The following is a 9,868-nucleotide window of genomic DNA, read 5'->3' as shown; positions in this document are numbered from 1 at the left end:
TTACAACAGATCCAGTAAAAGTAAAAACTAAATGCTAAGTACAACGAATAAAGAATGAGTGGTTTTGTTTCTTTTGTTAAACGTATCTCATTCTTTCCTTTGGCTGGCAGCAGCACAACCATGGTCCTCAAAAGGATTTTTCACCCACACCTGAAGCTGAGCTTGTCATTCATTTTCCAAGTAAAAATTCAGCCGAGGGGGGAATGGTACATGATTTAAAATTGTGAACAGAAAACAACAATGCAACCCTACACGAAGTTAGAAAGCAGCAGGCACAAGTCAGCTTCATTTCTTCCTCTCAGACCCAGTCTTGCCCTGAAATTTCAGCAGACATATTGCATATTTAAAAAAAGATTAAATTTATTCCAGCAGTGATGCTAAATAGTTTTAAATACTGGAATCAAAACTATGTTATGCAGCTAAAGGCATCCTACGTTTTGTTCTTCTAAAAAAAGTATGAAATTTAGGAAAAAAATTATATTATTCATGACATTAATAAAATATACGACTATGGAAAAAAGTACTTAGATTGAGACCTCTGTAAACCAGCATTTATTATTAGAACTTCACTTTTAGCAAGTTACATATTAACACCACTGACCTTTTGAATGCAATCTGTGACTATGTAGAAATGTTCAGCATTGTCAGATCATGCTCTGTTGGATGCCATTTCAAAGACAGACATGAGAAATATTTATAAGGCTGATAGTTTGTTTCGGAGGGACTGGGGGTAAGCGGTCTTCATCAGAGGGCTCTGACACATAGGAAGACTCTCCCCCCCACTCCCCGCCCCCTTCAGCATTTTCCTTTACCAGAAACTGACAAGCAGTCAATTTCTTCTCAAACCAGCTCCACACCCAGACTGCCGCTCTTTGCAGGGCTGCTGGAGAATTGTTTATCTATCCTCCACTTTTATTTCAGGCTCTTGAAAGCTGACTGATCCCTGTTTCAGAATGGTGTTTAAATGGAGTTTACTTTAAAAAGGGAGGGGAGGGAGGAAGAGAAGAGTTGTCTCACTTTTTCAGTTTCAGGATCTTTCCAATTTAAGGAAAAAACAAGAGATGTTTACGAACAGGTGCCTTGACAGCTCTTTGATGAGGACCAGTCTCTAGAGGACCAGCAGGAGGCAACTAAAAGCCTATGATAAAATATTATCGTTGGTTCTGGGCTCCAGACATGACTGGTTTATAAACTAATATTGCCTCCTAGTACATATAAAAAACAAGAAATATAAATAGGAATTTACCCCATATGAGATTCCCTTTCAATTAACCACACCTGTCCCCAACTACTCATACCTGCTTCAAGAAACAGGGCTTTTGTGGGACCATTTGCTACCACTAATATGGTGCCTTTGTGAGCCTATTGCCCTCTAGTGGCTGGCCCTGCTACTACAGTTCTCCATCAAGTATTAGAGGCCTATGTTTTAAGAGTTGAAGGATCTGTGATCCAGCCTTAGCTGAGAGCACGATATATAACCTTCTCTATTGGTGGACATGAATTCACCACCACAACACAACCATTTGGGGAAGAAAGCCTCCTGTATAACTCAAGTAGGAATTGACTAAGGGTAAGACAGAAAGGAAGGCCTCAACATATCCAGAAGGAGAAGAAGGGGGGTTAACAAAAAGAAAAAACACACTCCAATTCCCCATAATTCTTATCATACTATCAGATGACTGCTTTTCCTTTTCTCCTGTGGGCCTTGTGGTTATCTAGACTACTTAGAAGGATCTCAAACTAGAGATTCAACACAGGCAAACGCATCCCTTGTTCTGTCTCAAATCAGCCAGACTCCTCTGAAATATATTCTTTAAAATCTATGCTTTCATGGCTGTAAATACTTATCTGGCACTGGGCAATTGAGGTTGGCTCTCAGTTCTCAAATAGCAGGGAGCACCAAAGAAATGCTGGCTATAGTGTCTCCGGTTCTAGGAGTAGAATTATGACACCACTAGGATGAATGCAGCAAGTTTATACAAAGATCTTTTGAATACAAGAGGGTAGGTATATTGTTCTGTAGGGTTCTTAAATTATTACAAATGGAATGTCTTCTGGCCAGGACACTTTGAATCAATCCAAATGGATATGTCCACACTGCTCTTTTTAGTGCTGTAGTGCAAGCCCCACGAGCTTAAGTCTGTAGGCTCAGGCTCTGAGACTCGGTGCCATGGGTTTTGGTTTGTTTGGGCGGGGTTTGCACTGTAGAGATACCCTAAGGTCAGGTCTAATTCCCTTTTTTGATATGCAGTTTGGAGGTAATGGAAGAGGAGTGCTTGGAGAAAATAGGCTTTTATATGGCTGACTGACTTGTCTAGCCATGATCATGTCTGCTATTGTTTTAATACTACATATGCTGTGGTGTGAATGAGTGTGTGTTTAGCATTCCATTGCCAGTCAATAAAGGTTTAATTCAGTTAGCTTCATTCTCTTGGAGCCTCACATGGATGTGATTGTTGTTGACCCACCATTTTCATAGCTTGCTGCCCCCCGCAAAGCATTAAACTGAAGCATCACTGTTTATCCTATAAACTTATTAGCATGTATTTAGCCCCAGAAAAGACTCTGGTCACATGTCCACAGTAAATGAGTATCTCTTACTGCTGAATTTACATGTATCGCAGCACTGTTAGCAAAAACAAAAACAAAAGCCAACTTGTAGGATTGGAGCTGTTAAAGGCTCCAGTTTTAAAAGGCAGCCAAAGCACAGATCAGAGACTTGCTGACAACATCTAAAGTAAAACCGATCCCCTCATTCTGTGCAATGAGAGTTTATAAGCAAGGTATGTCTACACTTACCATTTAAAGTGCAAAAAGTCCCTTTTTCGCGCTAAAACTGCAGGAGCATCTATACTTGTTAATGACTTTTTGTGGTGAAACTCAGAAGTTTCACCACAAAAAGAAAACCACCTTCACGAGAGGCATAGAGCTCTTACCACTGCTCTTTTTGCGCTGCTGTGAAAGTGAAGACACATTCTAGTAGCGTAAACATCCTTTGGCCTCCAGCGAATATCCTACAGTTCCAAAAGCGACCACTCTGGCCAGCATCTCCGCTGCTCTGACGCACAGGACGTCCGCCCCTCCCCCTATAAGCCCCAGGAAGTTTGAAGCTCCGTTTTCCTTTGTTTATAGATGTGGCGGGGGAAGCAGCCAGACAGCAGGAGGTTTAAAAAAAAAAATGCCACAGAAGAAACCAGGAAGTAAAGGTGCTCCTGAGACAAAGCAGGGCAGGACGGGGCACTGAGCAGGAACCCAGAATGCCTTCACTCACCCCCCTCTTCCCACAAGACCTATTGAGAGAGTTGCACTTTGGGATAGTTGCCCTAAAGTGCTGCTCTCATTGGGGATGGTAGTGTAAACACTCTCTGACACCTGAGGAATTGAGTGAGTACACAAACCAGCACTTTAAGTTTCACCGGTGATAGTACAGTGCAAAAACTCTGTACGTTTAGACATACCCTTATACCCACACTCCCAATTTATGGAATGTGATTAATAAAAAACGAGGCCTATCACTCTCATTTTAAGTCCCAGTTGCATGTGCATTTTCAGTGTAATTTCTTTTTGTTCCCAATTTGGCCTCTCTTTGAAAATATTTCTTAAAATTCCAACATTGGTTCTCACTAATAGAAAGTCATTAAGTTGGTGGGTAGGAGGGAAGGATTAAGGGAAACTGATGTTTTAATCAAAGATGCCCTAATTATGAAATGGCCTTAGAACAACACTGAATCTTGGTGAATGATGAATCTTTTATATGGCTTCATTGATACCATTTTAAAAAAATCATGGTCTGACTCTCACCAACCATTTCACAATCTAGTGGGCACAGTAATCAAGAAATGCACTTTCTTAGAGAAGTCAAACTCTAGCCTTCTACCTTATAAACAGCCACTTATATACATAACGGGCCAGAAATACAAAATACCATTGGATAGCTGTTCGGTGTCTTGCATGAAGTGCGTTGGTAGTTTCAGTCATGCTTATAGCAGACCCACAAGACTCACCACCACAGCAGTCACTAAACATAAGGATCAGGAACTGAACAGCAATGGACTAAGCCACTCTCACCACTAGAAGCAGCTCTTGCAGGTCAGGGTGGAGGCATGTTCAGAAAGTTCACAGGGTCACCACCTGTACTGTGCCTGTTGCATAGAAAACACAGTCCAGTCTTCAGCACAATCAATCCAGATACTTACCATCAGCACACCTTTAACTGCCTCTTCAGCCCACCTCCAAAAAGGTGGTTCTTGAAAGTACACTGCAGGAGAACAGATACTAAAATAAAATTTGAATTAGGCTAGCATGGAAACAAGTTTCAAGAAGTTCTGAGATTACAAAATGTCTGTAGCATAATGTAAGCAAACATCCATGTAATATCCAAATGGTAATTAGCTATTACACCCAATAAAATATTAATGGCAGACTAGCATTAGAGGTGCAAGAGTGGGAACTTGCTATAATCCTCCCAGGAATATGAAGAGGAAATCAGTAGGGTGCAACAAAAATATGAGTATAAACAAATCTTAGCAGGAGAGGAAGACTAAGAACACAAAAAGATTACAATGGAGGAGGAACTTGGTAAGGAAAGAGGAAGTCTAATGGTAGTGATCAAATATTTCTCAAGCTGCGCTGGATTCACTGAAAGGGAAGTAAGTTGCATAGTATGATTAAGATTTCTAAGGTTTTTATATTCCAATATGAAATTCTGTAAAAATAAGGCTGCAGACTGCTATTGAAGATTTTAGTATAAAAACAACTTTGCATTAATTTCACACAATGCAGGTGGGGTGGTTGACAACTTAGTATGCTAAGGGGAATGGGTCTAAGATACAAAACTGTTCAGACATTTATATCATATAGAGAACTGTGAAATGTGAAATATGTGAAATATGTGAAGCCATAAGCACCACTTAAGCCTGAAAAAGGCTAGATGCAGAAACAAGACAGTCACTTCTCCATCATGTGAATGTAGGTCCAAAATCTGTTTTAGTAATTTAGTAACACTTGCCTGAATTGCACATATTCTATGGGCTTGTCTACCATAGCATTTTTCTTAAAATCTAACCATTACAAGCGTTACAGGATGCATCATAGGACACAGGCACTGGTTCTGCAAACCCAAAAGCATGCTGCACATTTTACAGACACAAGAATATGGTTCCTGTTTACAATATAGGGTCCCAAACCCATAAAAATTATAAATATGCTTAACTAAATGCATGCAAGTAGTTTAATTGAAGTCCTGACCCAACAAGCAAAGGTGACAGCACCCTGTGTATTATGAGCTTCACTGTTGTCTCCTACTTTGCTACTTTCCCTTGTTTCCATTGGAGCAAGAGAGAAAGGAAAATGTTTTCAAAATTAGAAAAAATGGATTTTTAGTCACAAAAATTGGCAAGTTTAGGACTTGAAACGACTTTAATTTTTAAGCTGATTGGATTGCCAGTTGACATCCCCTTTAAGGAATGGGCAAAGTGACAGTTCAGTTAAAGTTTGGATTTTTTAGTATTGTATTATGTATGTCATCTAGAACCTACCTAAAATAAACGTGCCAGTCAAACCTTGCCTGATTCACACAAATAAGAAGTCCTGTCAAAGACATCAATAAGGTATAAAATATATATTTCACACTAAAACCAAGTTGACCTGTTAAGAGAACAAATTTTATATAACACAACACAGGAATACAAGCTGCAATGTTGGTATTCTAGACATTATAATTAGTTACAATAAAGAGCAAAACATTTCAGCATCTGGGCAAAAACTCAACAAGAAAACACTATTCTAACATTCATGGCCTGTGTTCAGCAGGAAGTCAGACTATTTGATCATAGCAGTCCCTTCTGGATGTAAAGATCTATGCAACAGCCTCATGAGACAAATTAGTACCTAAAAAAATTACTAACACTTAACCATTGAACTGAAGAAGAAAACAAGCAGAGGGACATTTTTAGCCCCATGTAACATTCCTTTGCATTCTACCTGTGAGGGAAGATGAGCCAAGCCTAGAGAGAATACTAGAGGAGCACAGGTTGGTCAGATCAGTTAAGTCACACTAGGAAAAGCTAAAAATACAGATTAAAAAAAGCTAAGTTTTGCCTTACCCCTGTGACAGATCCATCATTTCGGATGGATGTTGGATCATATTAAAGAAGTTCTGTATTAAAATCACAAATGAGTTTGATTCCCCATAGTTTAAATTCCAGGGTATTACTAATTAAGAGGTCTCTTGGTTTTTGGTACTGTTTCTCTCCCTCTATGTGTGAAACTTGCAAGCTGCTAATTGTGTTAGTACATTCTAAGACAGAGTCTGTTCTCAAAGCAATTCACAGAGAGACTCAAAGCAATACTCTAACAACAGAAACAGCACCCAGAAACTCCCCGCCCTTTTGTTGTATTAACAATTGTGATTAAAATAGAGATAGAGAATGTATGTGGATGGATGCTTGGTGTGGATAATAACTAAATGATCAGGGAGGTGCCAGCCTAAGAATCCAGTGTCCATCGGCTGAAAAAAGGCGTGAAGTGGAAATAACCAGAGGACCCCCGGAGGGCAGACTGGAATCCACCCAACAGCCTCAAGAATGGGAGAACCAAAAGAACAAGATAACATCTTGGAGCCGTCAGGAATGTGCTATCTGCTGATTGATTCAGCAACAGCATGATGAAGCAATTCCCATAGACTGGCATAGGAAGAAATTCCTATAAAAAGAGACTCTAAAAAGTGAGAACTTTGGGGTCTGATTCTGCAAAGCAACTTCCAGGAGCATCAGATGAGCATCTGACAAGGCCCTGCTCCCTCCTCATGTCCAGGCCACCTGGCCAGTGGCTTGGCATGAGCAACTCTAAGGCTGGTAACTATGATAACAACTTTGCAGAACCTGTGTGTGTGAGTGTGAGTGTGAGTGTATGAATAAATATGAGATTGAATGGAATGTTATAGCTATAACTAACTGCTTACTATGATAACAACCTTGCAGAACCTGTGTGTGTGTGTATGAATGAATGTGTGAATAAAGATGAGATTGAATGGAATGTTATAGCTGTAACAAACTGCTTACTATGATTCTTTCTGTATTCACAATAAATGTGGTATTTTGCCTTTTTCCCTTTAATAAGATCCTGCTGGTTTTTATTTTATTGGTACAACATGGAAAGCACAACTCATGGGAGTAGCAACCAGTGTTAACCATTCAATCATCACAAAGTGAAAATAATGAACAAATACAAAACTATGCACAACACTTAGAGGGTACTGTGGGTCAGAGACCATTCTAAATTAGAATTAGCCTGCGTTGAAAAAAGATGAACATACAATACAGCCAGCAGGACAGAAAATAAAAGTAGGTGTTGTTGCATGTATCAGAACAGAATTTCTTCCCATTACCAGAACCTGCTTGCAAACTTTGTAACTATGTTGATTCTGGTGCTGAGCAGATTGGCTGCGTTGATTTATGTTGTTCCCAAGATGATCACAAGATATTTGCTAGTGAACTAGAAAGTTAGCTCAAGATGGTGATTCTAAAGAAGAGGGCAAGCCAGCATCTAGTGCTGAAATCCATTTAAACTTAATGCACTTAGTGTGCCCTCAATCTGTTGTGAAATGAAGCAGGAAGAGGTTACTCAGCTATGCAGTGCTGTCCCCCCCCTCAATGGGTGCTGTAATCCTATGCACCTCAGATCAGAGCTTTTAGGTAGCAGTGTCTGGCCCTTGCGTGCGCCCGCCACAGCCTCATGCCCTGCACCGAGGCTATATAGATGAAAGGATGAACTGCCCTCAGTTCCTTTTCTACCATGGAGTCTGTTGTAAAGAACCCTGAAGCAGAGGGGAGACACGAGGGTAGTGGAGCACTCATAGGGGGACACATCTCAAAGAACCACAGTTATAGCACAGGATGAGAACCTTCTCTTTCTTCTTCAAGATTCAGAGTAGCAGCCGTGTTAGTCTGTATCCGCAAAAAGAAAAGGAGGACTTGTGGCACCTTAGAGACCAACAAATTTATTTGAGCATAAGATTTCATGAGCTACAGCTCACTTCATCGGATGCATGCAGTGGAAAATACAATGGGAAGATTTTATATACACAGAACATGAAACAATGGGTGTTACCATACACACTGTAACAAGAGTGATCAGGTAAGGTGAGCTATTACCAGCAGGAGAGAGGAAAAAAACAAAAACAAAACAAAAAAACCCCACCTTTTGTAGCAATAATCAAGGTGGGCCATTTCCAGCAGTTGACAAGAATGTCTGAGGAACAGTGGGGGGTGGGGGGAAAAGAAATAAACATGGGGAAATAGTTTTACTTTGTGTAATGACATATCCACTCCCAGTCTTTATTCAAGCCTACAATAATGGTGTCCAGTTTGCAAATTAATTCCAATTCAAGCAGTCTCTCATTGGAGTCTGTTTTTGAAGTTTTTTTGTTGTAATATTGCGACTTTTAGGTCTGTAATTGAGTGACCAGAGAGATTGAAGTGTTCTCCGACTAGTTTTTGAATGTTATAATTCTTGATGTCTGATTTGTGTCCATTTATTCTTTTACGTAGAGACTGTCCCATCTGGCCAATGTACATGGCAGAGGGGCATTGCTGGCACAAGATGGCATATATCACATTGGTAGATGTGCAGGTGAACGAGCCTCTGAAAGCGTGTTTCCCATGGGAGTTCCGATCTAGGCGACTATCAAGCAGTACTCTCTACGCAGGGGTGGGACTTTGGAGTCAAGTCTAAGATTGAAGATGGAACAGAAGAGCCAAATACTGCACCAGAAGTTGAGGCATTAGACACTTCAGAGTGTTCAGCAAATGTGTGAATGGACAGTCAAGCTACAGCTCCACATAAGTCTGTGATGAGAGCATTCTTAAGAAAGGATACTGAAATACAGAGTGATTGTGTAGAATGAGTTAATATTCTAGAGGGAGCTTGAAGATCACAAGAGTGATAGCAGTAGGCAATTCCGCTAGATAGCCATCTAGAGTCTCTGCTTGGAATTGGAGACCACTGTCCAGAATGGAGAGAAAAAACCTGGGAGATTTCCTCAAAGGCTTGTTCCGAACTAAAAGGTTAATGCCCTCTCAACATCAAGTATATTTTAATGTTGCATCTCCTTTATCCTAGTGTGGCATAGGGAAGAAAACTGTAAGGTGGGTTAGGTTAATTTATGTGGAAGTCCAAAGATACCTTTGGCAGGAACTTGGGATGCGGTCAGACAGACCTTATTCTTAAAGAAGACAGGGTATGGCATCAAAGCCCCTATCTCACCCACTCTGAGCAGAAATAATGGCTAAAAGAAATGCAGTTTTCGTAGACAGCTATAGAAGAGAGCAGGTTGCCATAGGTTCAAAGGAAGGCCTTGTAAGACACCCACGTACCAAGTTGAGGTCCCATGTTGGCATAGGGCATTTGATTTGAAGGAGGAGGTTGTCCAGTCCCTTGAGAAACCTCTGTTGTAGGATGAGCAAAGACAGAAAAACCCTCTACCATATGATGGAAGACCGTAATAGCTGCCAAATGCACTTTTATGGATTTTAAAAGATAATCCTGTCCTTGTTAGTTCTAAGATATAATCTAATACATATGATAGTGGCAAAGATGTAGGTGAAAGATGTTTTAGGTCACACCAGTGTTTGAATCTCATCCAGTTTTGGGTATACGTGTCACAAGTAAATTGTTTCCTGCCATGTAACAGCACTTTGTTTACTTCCTCAGAACAGGTTGTTTCTAACCACGCCAACCATCAATCAGACTTGCGTTGAGCTGGAGAACCCCAAGGTTGGGATGACTGATTTGACCAGCATCCTGAGAGAAAAGATGGGGACAGTCCAGAGAGCAATTGGCTCTGTCAGCAAACAGTGAGCTGATTAAG

The sequence above is a fragment of the Chelonia mydas genome, chromosome 5, assembly GCF_015237465.2.
Source record: "Chelonia mydas isolate rCheMyd1 chromosome 5, rCheMyd1.pri.v2, whole genome shotgun sequence".
Lineage (NCBI taxonomy): Eukaryota > Metazoa > Chordata > Testudines > Cheloniidae > Chelonia > Chelonia mydas.
The sequence above is the reverse complement of the archived record's forward strand: the minus strand, read 5'-3'. Positions refer to the sequence as shown.